Here is a 12558-nt window from a genome sequence, read left to right on the forward strand (position 1 = left end):
AATGTATCCCATTAATTTTCTCAAACTTTTTTCTTCAGAAAAATTCTGCTTTGTCAACAGGGTCAAATGGTACTTGGAGTTCTACTGCTCCAAGTCTGTGACATGTGCTGGGGCGTCTGGGTTGGGAGCGCTTCGCTCCAAATTCCCCTGTAGCAGGAACCGTGAAGTGTGTTTCCCGTTACCTTCATGTGCTCAGCCTGGTCCTCGTCCACATAATCGGTGCTGCATAGTTGCTTGCTTCCTGATTTGATTTGCTTTGGAGCCAGGCACTGTGCTAGCATGAGATGCACATGGCTGTTTAAAGTGACGTGGCATCTGAGCTGCTCCTGACCAGAAGCGTGGCCTGCAGCCCAGGTGTGGCTGTGTGCCCAGCGCAGCCTGGGAAACAGCTCCGCCTGTGGGCTGTTTTTCTTAGCACTGGCCAGTAGGTGGCGGGAGGGAGCCACAGCAGAGCCAGGTCCTGCTGAACCCTCCCAGCAGCAGAGGACAGTCCTCTGAGAAACACTGAATGTGTGGGTGCGCCAGGCCCTGCCAGCCCTCCCGCCCGCAGGGACCTCATGAATGGCTGGGAGCACTAATGTGTGCAAGGAAGAGTGGCGCGCGCACAGGACGATGATGCAGGTTCCTGGGCTGGGGGCTCAGGGAGGGGGCACATTGACGTCCTACCTGGAGAACTCAGGTGGCCGGCCTGGGAAGGAAGCCTGCAGTCCCTGTGCGCCACCCCAGCCTCTCCCACCTCGCCACACTCCTGCTTCACGTGTACACTTCTTATCACTCCCTCAGGTCCTCCCAGAGGCCTCCTGGCCCAGCTTTGCCATTGACTGACCACGTGACCCTGATGAGCTGCTCTTGGCCCGTTTCCTCATTTAGGGATCACAATGCCGGTCCCATCACCGCACAGGGCTGCGCCCGTTTAAACACCGTCATGAAGTTAAAATGCTTTGAAAATCCCGAAGTGCTGTGTATGCACAAGGCATGAAACAATTGTTGGTGTACGTTCCCTCTGAGTCCTCCGGCCCAGTGCGGGCTCCGATGGAGCTGACTGATGTGGTCCCTTCCGAAGGGGAGCCCAGCCCGGCGGACGTATGTACCCCAGCTGCCTCGGAGGAAGTGGAGCCCAAGGAGAGCGGACACTCCGGTGACGCGTCGTCAGGAGAAGGGGGGCTCAGCAAGAGCTGCCGCCTCAGGCCCTTACTTTTCGGGGGCCTTCCCCTCCCACCTGAGGGAGGGAGACCCACTCCTCCTCCAGGCGACCGGAGGCTTTGGGAACTGCCCACCATCCAGGGAAGGGGAGAGGACGGCACGCAGAGGACACCCCGGTGACAGCCCTGGGTCCCTCTGCCTCCAGAGTTGGTTTTTAATACAATCGGTTTATCAGTTTGATCACAAACACTGGTTTGAAAACTTTCGTTGATGTGAGATTTCCATTTATTGTGTGTGTGTGTGTGTGTGTGCGCGCGCGTGCGTGCATGTGCATGTGTGTGCGTGTGTGCATGTGTCAGTGTGCGTGTATTGGCCATGACACCTCCTGTATCGTAGTCCCCCTTTTCCACGGTTCCACTTCCCGTCGTCAGCTACCCATGGCCGCCGCAGTCCGGAATACTATAGGAAGGACCCAGAACTAGAAGGGACGTGAGGTAAGTTTCCGCACAGAGCAGCGGGTGAAACCTCCTGAGTCCCCCTCAGTCCCATGCCCAACCTGGCTCCTCCCTCGGCTGCACCTCCCACTCCAGGCACTAAAGGAGCCTCTGGTGCTCATGTCACCCCGACCTTACCTGACGTCACACCCCCCAAAGCGACCTACCTGACGTCACACCGTCACACCGCCCCAAAGCGCTGGAGCAGCGAGGCTGGCAGTTCCCAGGCGCCCAGGAGAAACCGGGAAGTGCTTGTCACCCACGGTCAGGTCAGCAGCCGCCTGACGTCACCAGCCTGACGTCGCCAGCCCCCGTCATGTCGTCACCTGGGCCCGTGTCATCTCAGAGCACCCCCAGGAGAAGGTGGGTGCGGCACAGGGAGGCGTGAGAGAGCCACATCGCAGTCTGTTGCTACAGTTGTGCTGTTTTGTTAGTGATTGTTGATCTCTTACGGTGCCTAGTTGATGAATTACACGTCATCATCGTGTGTATGTGTAGGCAAAGACATAGTATACACAGGGCTTGGTGCTTCCCGCAGTTTCAGGCCTCCACAGGGGTCTTGGCCTGTGCCTGTCCACACGCCCCCGGGAAGGGGGAGGAGGGGGACTGTAGTCCCATTCACTCTCCCAGGTGCTGGCCTTCAAGCCCACAGCAGGGGCGGAACTGAGTGGCCTCCGGAGAGTCCCTCACTGAGGTAGTTTATTTTAAACCTCATGTGACTCCGGGAGGCGGGTCGGGTGAGCAGGGACCTCAGGAGGAGCTTAGTGGAGAGCAGGCATGGGTAAGGAGAGCCAGGGGGGAGCTGGGAGGACTCAGTCTGGGAGAGTCCCACACAGCAGGGAGCGAGGTGCAGGTCAGCTTTGCCATCAGAAAAGCAGGGACTCGAATTCCAGCTTCTCTGGCCTGAGGCTGCCTCACCTCCCTCAGCCTCTCTCCCTTATGGAAAGGGGGTCACGTAATCCACCTCCTGGGAGCGACGCACCGAGCCAGCGACTCAGACACCCAGCCTCCACTGGAGTGTGTGCGAGCGAGCTCCCCGCAGCCTGAGTGAAGCCGCGTGGCGGGGCGGTGGAGCGGGCTGTGCGAGGCTGGGAGGAAGTTATTTTTGGTCACTTATGGTAGGGAGGTATCTCGGCCCGAGTTCCCTAGAAAACGGAGCCTGAGGCAACGCTCATGAGCTCAGACTGTACGGGGTGCAGGGCCGTGGGAGGAGAAGAGGGAAATGGGGCAGAAAAAGGGAAACCACTACGAGGAGGCGTGTTACCAAACTGGCTAAGGTTTCACCAAATGCATAGCTGTGCGTCACCCAGGGGAGGCCTCTGAGCGGCGCGGAACAGAACCGGTTGGTAATGGTGGGGAGGAGGGAGGGAGAATTGACCGGCTGTCTCCTCCCTGTCTTCCTGTTCTGATCCGACAAAGTTTTCCCCAAGTTGTGTTACCCAGCCCGGTGGGCAGCTGCCGGAGAAGACAGATCCCGTGCCGTGGGTAGTGGTGACGCGAGCCGGCCCACAGCCCTCTCCCTGCCTGTTGGCGGCACACCTTGGGGGCCAGCCGGAGCGTGTGCTGGGGCCTGGGGCCCTGGGGCCTGTAGGCGGGGAGGCCTAGCCTGGACACTGACACCTGAGGACACGGCCACGTTGCTGCCTCGAGCGACATGGGAGGGAAGCAGCTGCCACATAGACGAAGCCCACGGTGGTGTGGCTCCGCTGTGGAGACAGCTCTGAAGTCCAGTGAATCTTTCTCCAAAGGTGGCCAAACCCTCCCCGCTGTGCCTGTGAGAATCAGGTGGCACAGGCAGCTCTGAGGGAGCGCCACAAATGCTGAGGGTCGTCATGGCCGCGCTCACCTCAGGACACAGAGCGGTCCGTCTGAGCAGCGTGAGCGTAGGCTGTGATGCAGGGGACGGAGAGAAGCAAGGCGGTGGCGGGTGGCGCCGCCTCTCGCTCTGGACACTGAGCTCCGGGAGGCTGGGCTGGCTCAGTGTCTGACACAGCAGGGACTCTGCAAGGTGAGGAGGGGACAAGGGGGTCCTGGAGGCAGCCTGAGCAGGGCAGGTGGGGACGGCCAGGAGGGGTGGCCTGGGCCGCGGGCTGCGGGCTGCGTGCGGGCTTGTGATGACCAGACTTGATGCCCTGTTTTCAGATGTTCGCTCACCCTTTACTGCTCTGCTGCTAATAACCATCTTGTCGTAAATGACCAACGGGGCGGCTCGGGGACGTGGGAGCCATGTTTAAAGAGATCTGGGTCTGTGGAACGCCCACCTGGCTGTGAATCAGGTGCCCCCCCCCACCCCAGTTTATTTTTAAAGACTGTCTTTATTGTTGTCTGACCGGCTGGCTGCGGAGAGGCCCCTGCACAGCTTAGCTGGAGCCTCCAGGGATGGAGGGGCCGCGGCGCTGTCCAGGGTGCTGCGCGGGCCCTCTCCAGGCTGCGGTGGGCACGCCCTGGTGGGGACACGGAGGCCTCCGTGAGGGTGGGTTTCCCAAGGTTCCCGGACAGTGCTGTGCACACCCTCGGTGCTCGGCTGCTCGGCTGGGATGTGAGTGGAGGACTGGGAACAGCTTGGCCCTCGCTGCACAGCGACAGCTGCTTCAGGCTGCGGCAGAGAAACTGCCCCAGGACACTCGAGCTGGGGCTGCGTGCACCCCCCTGTGGATGCACAGTGTCTGTTGGCACCAGCCTCTCTGCCCTTCCTCAGGCCCCTCCCCTCGGGGCCCCTCCTCCCCACCACACCTGCGGGTCACACCTGCTCCAGCTGGAGGCTGAGGTGGGAGAAGGGCCAGGCTGCTGCTGCAGCAGGTGGGGCTGGTGTGCTCAGACTGGGAGAAAGCAAACAGCCAAAGGGACGAGAGTGCTTCACGGCGACGGCCCCTGGGAAGAGGCCGGGCCGGGCTTGCCCCTCGGGGTCCGGTGGTGCCAGGCAGCTGGGGAAAGCCTGTTGCCCAGGCTCTGGCATTCCGAGTCGGAGGAAAATGGAGAGGTGTCAGTCCGCTCCGCCTCGGCCAGGCAGCAGATCTCAGAGCTTGAACTGAGGGTTTCGTTTGGAAATGGGAAGAGATGGACTTGATCCCGATGTTGTCATTTGAAGCAGGAAGAACAAGTCCGGAGGTCCCAGTGGGAACCTGGAGCTGCAGGCGCAAAGCTCCGATTCAGCTCAAGCCTCGGAGGCTGAGGAGGGGCGCCTCCCGGGTCTGAAGGGCCCAGCAGGTCGTGAGGCACACCTTGAGGGCGTGGACTCTTTCCTCGGCCCCTGTGCAGCAGCAGGGGATTCTGGGAGGGGCAACATCCTTCCAGTAGTGTGTGCGACTGTGGCAGCGGCGTGGAGGCAGCAAGAGAAACCCAGGACCCACCCTCCCACCACTAAGATACTGTTTGCACAGTTCAACCAGTTACACACTTATCTGGGCCAAAGTTTAAATATTCCCTGGAAGGGCCAAGCTTCACACTCAGGTGCAGAGCCCACAGCTCTGCTGCTGCCCAGCAGCTGTGGTTCCGGGGCCTGTCCCAGGGTGCAGGGAAGGAGCCCGGGCCAACCCCAGCGCTTCCCTCGCTTCCCTGGACACGGCATGCGGCTCCCAGATCCCCATGCGAGATGCTGTGTGCTCTAGCTCCCGCCTGGTCCTGGAGGCACAGACAGGCCACAGCTCTGGGACCTTGGAGAGAGGCTGTGCTGGCAGCTCTGTTTTTTTTCTGTTTTGGCAACAGGTGTAAGAACACAGGTCTTGTCATCACAAAGTTACATCCAACGCTCAGCTTCCTGCTTCAGAGCCAGAGGGTCACCTGCCTCCATCTGTCAGGTGAGGAGGCGTCACCCGGTGGGGGTGTGGTGAGATGGGTAGGAGCAGCACTGTGCATGGTCAGGTTCTCAGCAGGGAAGAAGTCAGACTCTGTCAGCAATGACACTTTCCTTCTTTCTTCTTACTGAATTGACCTGAACTTAATAACAAGGTAAGAAACCACAGCGGAGAAGGTGGGCTTCTTTGCTTTGGGCATCTAGTATTTTACACACAAAAATGACGCCAGTTGAAAAGAGAATCGCTTTATCGTGTTGACAAACAACCCAGCTTGTCTCACATGTTAAATGTTTATTTGGAATACATTCAAATGTTATGGAATGCCCTTGCACACGCCTATTGAGATAATCGTATACCATTGTCACATATAACCTGGGATGTGATATATTCATAGATTTCTTCATGTCAGCTGTTTATGGGATAAACTTGGCTTCAGCCCTGGAGATGACATTTTAATGGGCCAAATCCCATTCATAATTTTTTTTTAAAATATATTTTATTGATTTTTTATAGAGAGGAAGGGAGAGGGATAGAGAGTTAGAAACATCGATGAGAGAGAAACATCGACCAGCTGCCTCCTGCATACTCCCTACTGGGTATGTGCCCGCAACCAAGGTACATGCCCTTGACTGGAATCGAACCTGGGACCCTTGAGTCTGCAGGCCGACGCTCTATCCACTGAGCCAAACCGGTTAGGGCCCATTCATAATTTTAACGTGCCCCTGCCTCCTCTCCTCCAGCCACGCTCCACACAGCGGCCAGAATCGCCCAAAGCAGCAGGCAGATCCTCTCCCTCTCCTGCGTGATGTCTCCAATGACTGGCCATTACAATGGGCTTGAAGTGAACTCCTCAGGTGAGCTGTGAGACCTCCTATCATCTGACCCGCCGAGCTCTGTGTCCACGTTCCCGCTCCGGCACCCAGCAGCGCTGGCTGGGGCACACCAGCCTCCCCCGCCATAGGGCGTGCTCTCCCCGGATCGCTCCTAGCCACCCTCTCACCATTCACAACCCAGCGTGGTGGCGCTCCTGAGAGCTTCCTCCCATTTCCAAGTCAGGTGGCTTTGCAATCCCTCTCCATCATGTGATCCCATTTCATGTTCTCCTTAGTTTTCCGGTGCCTGGAATTGCCTATTCCATTTCTGTGTTTACGTGCTGGCTATCGGCTCCTCCCACTAAAGCCTGTGCCGGCACGGGGAGGATTCTGGCCTGTACTGGCCATGGGGCCACGAACAGGTGAACAGATTCGCACGTGAAATTGGCCTCTTACATTCTTCGAGTTTTCAGTTTTGGCCCTTTGTCATCTTCTAGGAACCGCAAAGCCTCCTCTGGGTTTCGTCTCGTGTCGTCTTTGTCCGAGCCACCTTCCACAGCACACAGCCTCCGAGTGCCCTTGCAGGAGGCCTCCGGTGCGCCCCGTGAGGTGGCCACCGATCTCCGCAGGGTGACCCGGCAGGCCCTGGTGTGAGTGCGGACTTGCTCTACCCGGTCCAGCGTTTCAGGGGAGGAGGGCTGCGCTGGGAGGGACTGATAACCTCGAGCCCCAGGTGGGAAGACCTGAGGTGAGCCGGGGGGTCTCCCGTCAAACTAGGAGGCGGACGCCTGACTCGAGTGGTGTCTCTCATCCACCTTGTTTTTGAGCTCAGGGAGGAAGCCCTGGCCATTGGTGGCCGGCCCTCTCAGGCCCCGAGGGCCCTGAGGTACCCTCTTAGCTTAGCTGGGGCCCTGTTCTAACACACAGACAAATAACCCCTTTCTCTTCTTTCTTTCCTGCACCCATTATGTCTTCCTTCCTTCATCTCAAGTGCCTTTTATTATTTATCCGGAGTCCTTGTGGCCCTGCAGGTCCCGAGGACATTGGAGGGGATGCAAACGAACACCACCCCCCGCACCCAGCCTGGCCAGTGCAGCTCAGTGGTTGAGCTGTGGCCTGGAACCAAGTGGTCACGGTTCCGTTCCCAGTCAGGGCACATGCCAGGTTGTGGGCTCGATCCCTGGTGGGGGTGTGCAGGAGGCAGCCAGCTGATGGCTCTCTTTCACCACTGATGTTTCTCTCTCTCCCTCTCCTTTCCTCTCTGAAATCAATGGAAGACATTTTTTAAAATTCAAAAGCGTGTACGTAAGGAGCCTGTCCTTCGCAGGTGCTCTGGGACCAGCAGCCACTAACATGAATATCTCATGTTCTCCTGACCTCCAGGCAGGGCTTGGCTTATTTATCCCGGCCCCTTATCCTCCGCGGCGAGGCGTCCCTCCCCCAGCGCCGGTAATTACCGGGGTGGAGCCCTCCGCAGGGAGGCAGGAGCATGTGCTGCCATCTGCTCGCAGCTCTGGGCTGGGTTCCCCCCCCCGCCACCTCCCCCCCCCGCCCACCAGAGCCCAGGAGCAGGTGTGGAGGCTGAGTCTCTGGGCCCCTGCTAGCAGCTCACGCCCCCCCTGGAGCAGCTGGGAGCTAGCGGGGTCCTCAGAACGTGCAGGAAGCCCTTTTCTCTTCTGTCTCCCTTCCCCACCAACTCTTTTCTTTTTGAACTCCTGGATTTGTCTGTGTGTGGTGGTGACCTAGGAGAGGGGTGGCTGTGTAGGTGTGTGAACCTTTATAGGATGAGCACACGTCCTCGAGGGGAGGAGGAGGCGGGGACGGGGCTGCAGGGTGGGCCCTGCAAATGCTCGTGTGGCCTTCCATCCCCGCGCTCCGGAGACGCAGGTGTAGGAAAGCAGTACAGGGGGTCGGGGGTCTTGGATGGCAACCAGCATTCTCGCTAATGGGCTGGCCCTGGCGTGGAGTCCTCTGTGAGGTGCCGGAGGGGAAGCTTACATTGGCACATAAACTTGTTTTTGTTTTCCTGGGGGCCCTTCTTGGACAGATACAATATTTTCAAGCATAAAAGGTAGAATTTCTAGTGTTGAATTTCAGGTACCAGGAGTGTGTGCCTGCATGCAAGAGTGAGCGTGACGGCTGGAGGGGCGTGGTGAGAAAGGGGGCCTCTGTCACCCCTAGATCTCACCTGGCTCTGTGTTAGGGCACCTGTGGTGTCACGTGTGGCCTGGAAGAGTGGCGCCCCGACGTGTGGCAAGGCCTCGAACGCTGGCCAACGAAGTTTGGTTGGTGTCATTGCACTCAGAAACCCACAGCCCAAACCTCAGAGACTGGAATGGACAAAGCAGGGGCCGCGGAGGCCAGTGGGAACCCCCCCCTGCTCCCTTGGGCTCATGCCGACGGAGCCCACTGAGAGCATCGGTATTGGCTGTGGTAGACGGGGTGTGGGGTGTGTTCTCACAGTAACAAGGCGCTTTCACTCACACTTTATCCGTCACAGTAAGTCCTGACCCTGGAGGGAGGACGGGCAGTGCCACTGTGGTGGGGAGGGAGGGATATCGGGGAAGAGAGCCTTGGCTGCTGCAGCTGTGGAGGACATGGGATGCTTTGAAAGCTTTCGCAGGGCAGTGATGTGACCTTGAACTTCCTGGGCGCCCACGTCACGTGCCCGCACTGTCCCCGTTGCCCTGAAGTGGTCTGCCCCAGGGGTGCCCTCCCCCGCATCCCCCCCAGGACCAGGTCCGACTCGAGCAGGCTTTGCTGGGTAGAAAGTGCCTTCATTTTTGAAGGGCAACTGGAGAGGGCGACTGGAGACGGGGGCGTCATTGCCACCTTTGGGGAGGGAGCCTCTCCTGGTGGCTTCTTCTTTTTAGGGGACACACATGCCTTCAGAAAGGAGGCACAGTGCTTATTTCCTGGAGACAGACAGCTGTTCTCTCCTCGCAGGCCCTCCGGCCCCAGCCCGCCTTCCTCTGACTGCCCGGCGGCTCCGCCTGCTGCTGTGTGTGCGATGCTGGCTTCCCGGGGCTGATGGACAGGAGCCTGGTAGCTTCCCGCTCCAGAGGGACTGCTGAGTGTCCCGGGCAGGGACAGCTCGGGGGAGGAAGGTGCCTGTGGGAGGCAGCATTGCTCCGGCCACCGATCCTGATCCGATTGACACTGGGTTAGAGCCTGACACAGCGAGGGCGCCTTTTCCTCCCGACCCGGGCCCGGCAGAGCCCCCCCTCTGTCCCATGTGGGGGTGATCTGGTTTCAGTCGAGGCACTGTCCTGCGTGGGCCGCCTGCGTTCGGTCTGTGTGACCGTCTGCTCCTTGGTAGCTGGGCGGCATTCATGGTTCCGCTCGGCCACAGAGAAGCTTCTGTTAAGAGCAAAGGCGGGGCAGTGTAACGGGTGGGGCGGCCTGGCCACGGGAGGAGGCGGTGAGGGGGAGGCAGCAGGGGAAAATGTGGGGAGGGGGGCGAAGGAAGCCAGGCTCACTCCGGGCGGGCTGTGCCCACAGCCGCTGGACCTGAGTCCTGCCCACGTCTGCTGGATAAAGACCCGAAGGTATCACATGCATGGGCGATGAGAACAGACATCTGCTGCTAATCCTCACCCGAGGATATTTTTCCCATTGATTTTTACGGAGAGTGGAAGGACGGGAGAGAGACAGAGAGAGAAACATCGATGTGAAGAGACACATTGATTGGGATGCCTCCTGCACGCGCCCTGACCAGGGCCGGGGATCAAGCCTGTAACCGAGTATGTGCCCTTGACTGGAATCGAACCTGGGACCCTTTGGTCCGTGGGCCGACACTCCATCTGCAGGAGCCAAACCGTTTTTGAATCGGATGGCAAATGGTAGAACCCACACAGCCCAGCACCAAGGAATCAGCTCTAGTCTTGCCTCTGCTTCTTACCAGCTGCAGAGTCTTGGGCAAATCGCGCCCCGTCATTTGTGTCCTCATCTGTAAGGCCAGACGCTTGGACTGGATGGCCGCTAGGTCCTTTCCTGGGCTGGCATTTATGACTCTGTTTGGACAGTATTGTTTGTGTCCGTAGTGACCTGTTGAAATATATACACGTGCATCTCTGGAATCAGTTGATTGGTCAAAAGTACTAATTTGGGCTAAGCCTCAATTCCCCATATAGAAGGTGGGGATAAAAATAGACCTCACTTCATAGAGCTGTTGATACATCTAAGTTAGGTGGTACATAGAATATAACTACATGTGGAATCTGAAAATGCTGACCTCAGAGACAGAGTAGAATGCTGGTTACCAGTGGTTGGGGGAGGGGAGGAAAAAGGGGAGATGTTGGTCAAAGGGGAGAAATGTGCAGTTATTAGCTGGAAGATTTCTGGGAATCTAATGTACAGCACGGTGATGATAGTGGTATAGTGCTATACACTTCGAAGTAGCTAACAAAGTACATCTGAAATGTTTTCACCATAAACACAAAAATTTAATTATGTGACGTGAAGGAGGTGTCAATTAACGCTATGGTGATAATCAATTTGTAATCTATAAGTGTGTCAAACACCACATTGTGCACCTTAAACTCAAAGAATGTTTTATCAATTATGTGTCAATAAAGTGGAAAAAAACCTAGGTGGAAGAAGAGGGATGAGAATTTGGGAATTAAAAAAGGGAAGCATGAAAATGGAGCAAGATTAGGTAAGCAAAGTAGGGAAGTGAGAAGAGGAAATAGGAAAGGGAAGCGGCCCTGGTCGGTGTGGCTCAGTGGGTTTGGTGCATCCCATGCACCGAAAGGTCGCTGGTTCGATTCCTGGTCAGGGCACCTGCTCGGACTTTGGGCTCTATCCTCAGTAGGGGACGTGCAGGAGGCAGTCAACTGAAGTCTCTCTCACATTAATGTTTCTCTCTCTCTCTCCCTCTCCCTTCTTCTTTCTCTAAAACCTATAAAAACATATTTGAAAAGAAAAGGGAAGCAAAAAAAAAATCGAAACAGAAAAAAGAAAAACAAGAAAATATAATAAATGGAAATGAGAAAGAGGAATTAATAAAAGTGAAGTAAGAAAAGGAAAGTTTCAAAAGTGAAGCAAAGGAAGACCAGGAAGAAAAGAGAACAAAATGTGGAAGTAAGAAAGGAGAAACAAACAAACAAAAAAGCCACCCAGAAGTATGGGAAATGTGAAAAGGGAAGTGAAAACTCTAAGCGAGAAAGAGAATAAAATGGAGAAGTGAAGTAGGAAAAAGAAGCAAAAAACGTGGAAGTAAGAAAAGGAAAAAAAGTTCAGGGTTCCGGCTCTCTCGTCCTGTTCCACAGTCTTATTGTCTGTCTTTCTTCCTCATGATCCAAGGTGAATGCTACACTTTCATGGATGTGTATGGTGAGAAAAAATAGAGGCAGAGGGGAAGGCATACACCTCCAAGTCTGCCCTTTATTTTCAGAGAAGTAATGGCTTTTCCACTCAGTAAACTTGTATCTCTTTGGTTAGACCTGGGTCACATGAGCATATAGCTGCAAGAGAGTCTGAGAAGGCGAGTCATTTTAACTGTTCACATTTCCACCCTAAACAAAGTTGGGGTTTTATTAAAGAGGAACAAGGGGGAATGGATGTTGGTAGGCAATCTCCACACCTTCCACACTATCTTAATTTTTATGATGTAACTAGAGGCCTGGTGCATGAATTCGTGCACAGGTGGGGTCTGGCTGGCCCGCCCTGATCGGGGCCGATTGGGGCCAGCCACAGGGAGGGGCCATGGAAGGTTGGCCGGTTGGCCTGCCCCATCAGGCTTGTTGGCTGGCTGCAGTGCACATCATAGCGACTGGTCGTTCCAATCATTCCGGTCGCTTGGCTTTTATATATATAGATAACAAGTTCCCTCCTTGTTTATTTTACTTTTTTAAATATATTTTTATTGATTTCAAGAGATAGAGAGAGAAGGTCACCAATTAGCTGCCTCCCACATGCCCACAACCTGGGCATGTGCCTGATGGGGAATCAAACCATGACCTCCTGGTTCATAGGTTGATGCTCAACCACTGGGCCAGGTTGGCTGGGCAGTTCCCTCCTCATTTTTTTCTTCAAAACTATCCTCGTTATTTCAGCCCTTTACTCCTCTATATACATATTTGCATTAACTTACCAAGTTTTGCCAAAAATTTTGCTGCAATTTTGATTGGGACTGGATTTTGGGGAGAATTAGTCATCTTTAACGTGTTGAGTTTTCCCACACATTAATAAAACCAAAACTACCCTCCACACATGGTATATCACTCAATTTATTCCAGTCTTCTTTGATGCCATTAAATTAGGCTTTATAGTTATCTCCAAAATATCTTGCTGATGCATCACTTCTAAGGATCA

This window comes from Plecotus auritus, assembly GCF_963455305.1.
Source record: "Plecotus auritus genome assembly, chromosome: 12".
Taxonomy (NCBI): domain Eukaryota; kingdom Metazoa; phylum Chordata; class Mammalia; order Chiroptera; family Vespertilionidae; genus Plecotus; species Plecotus auritus.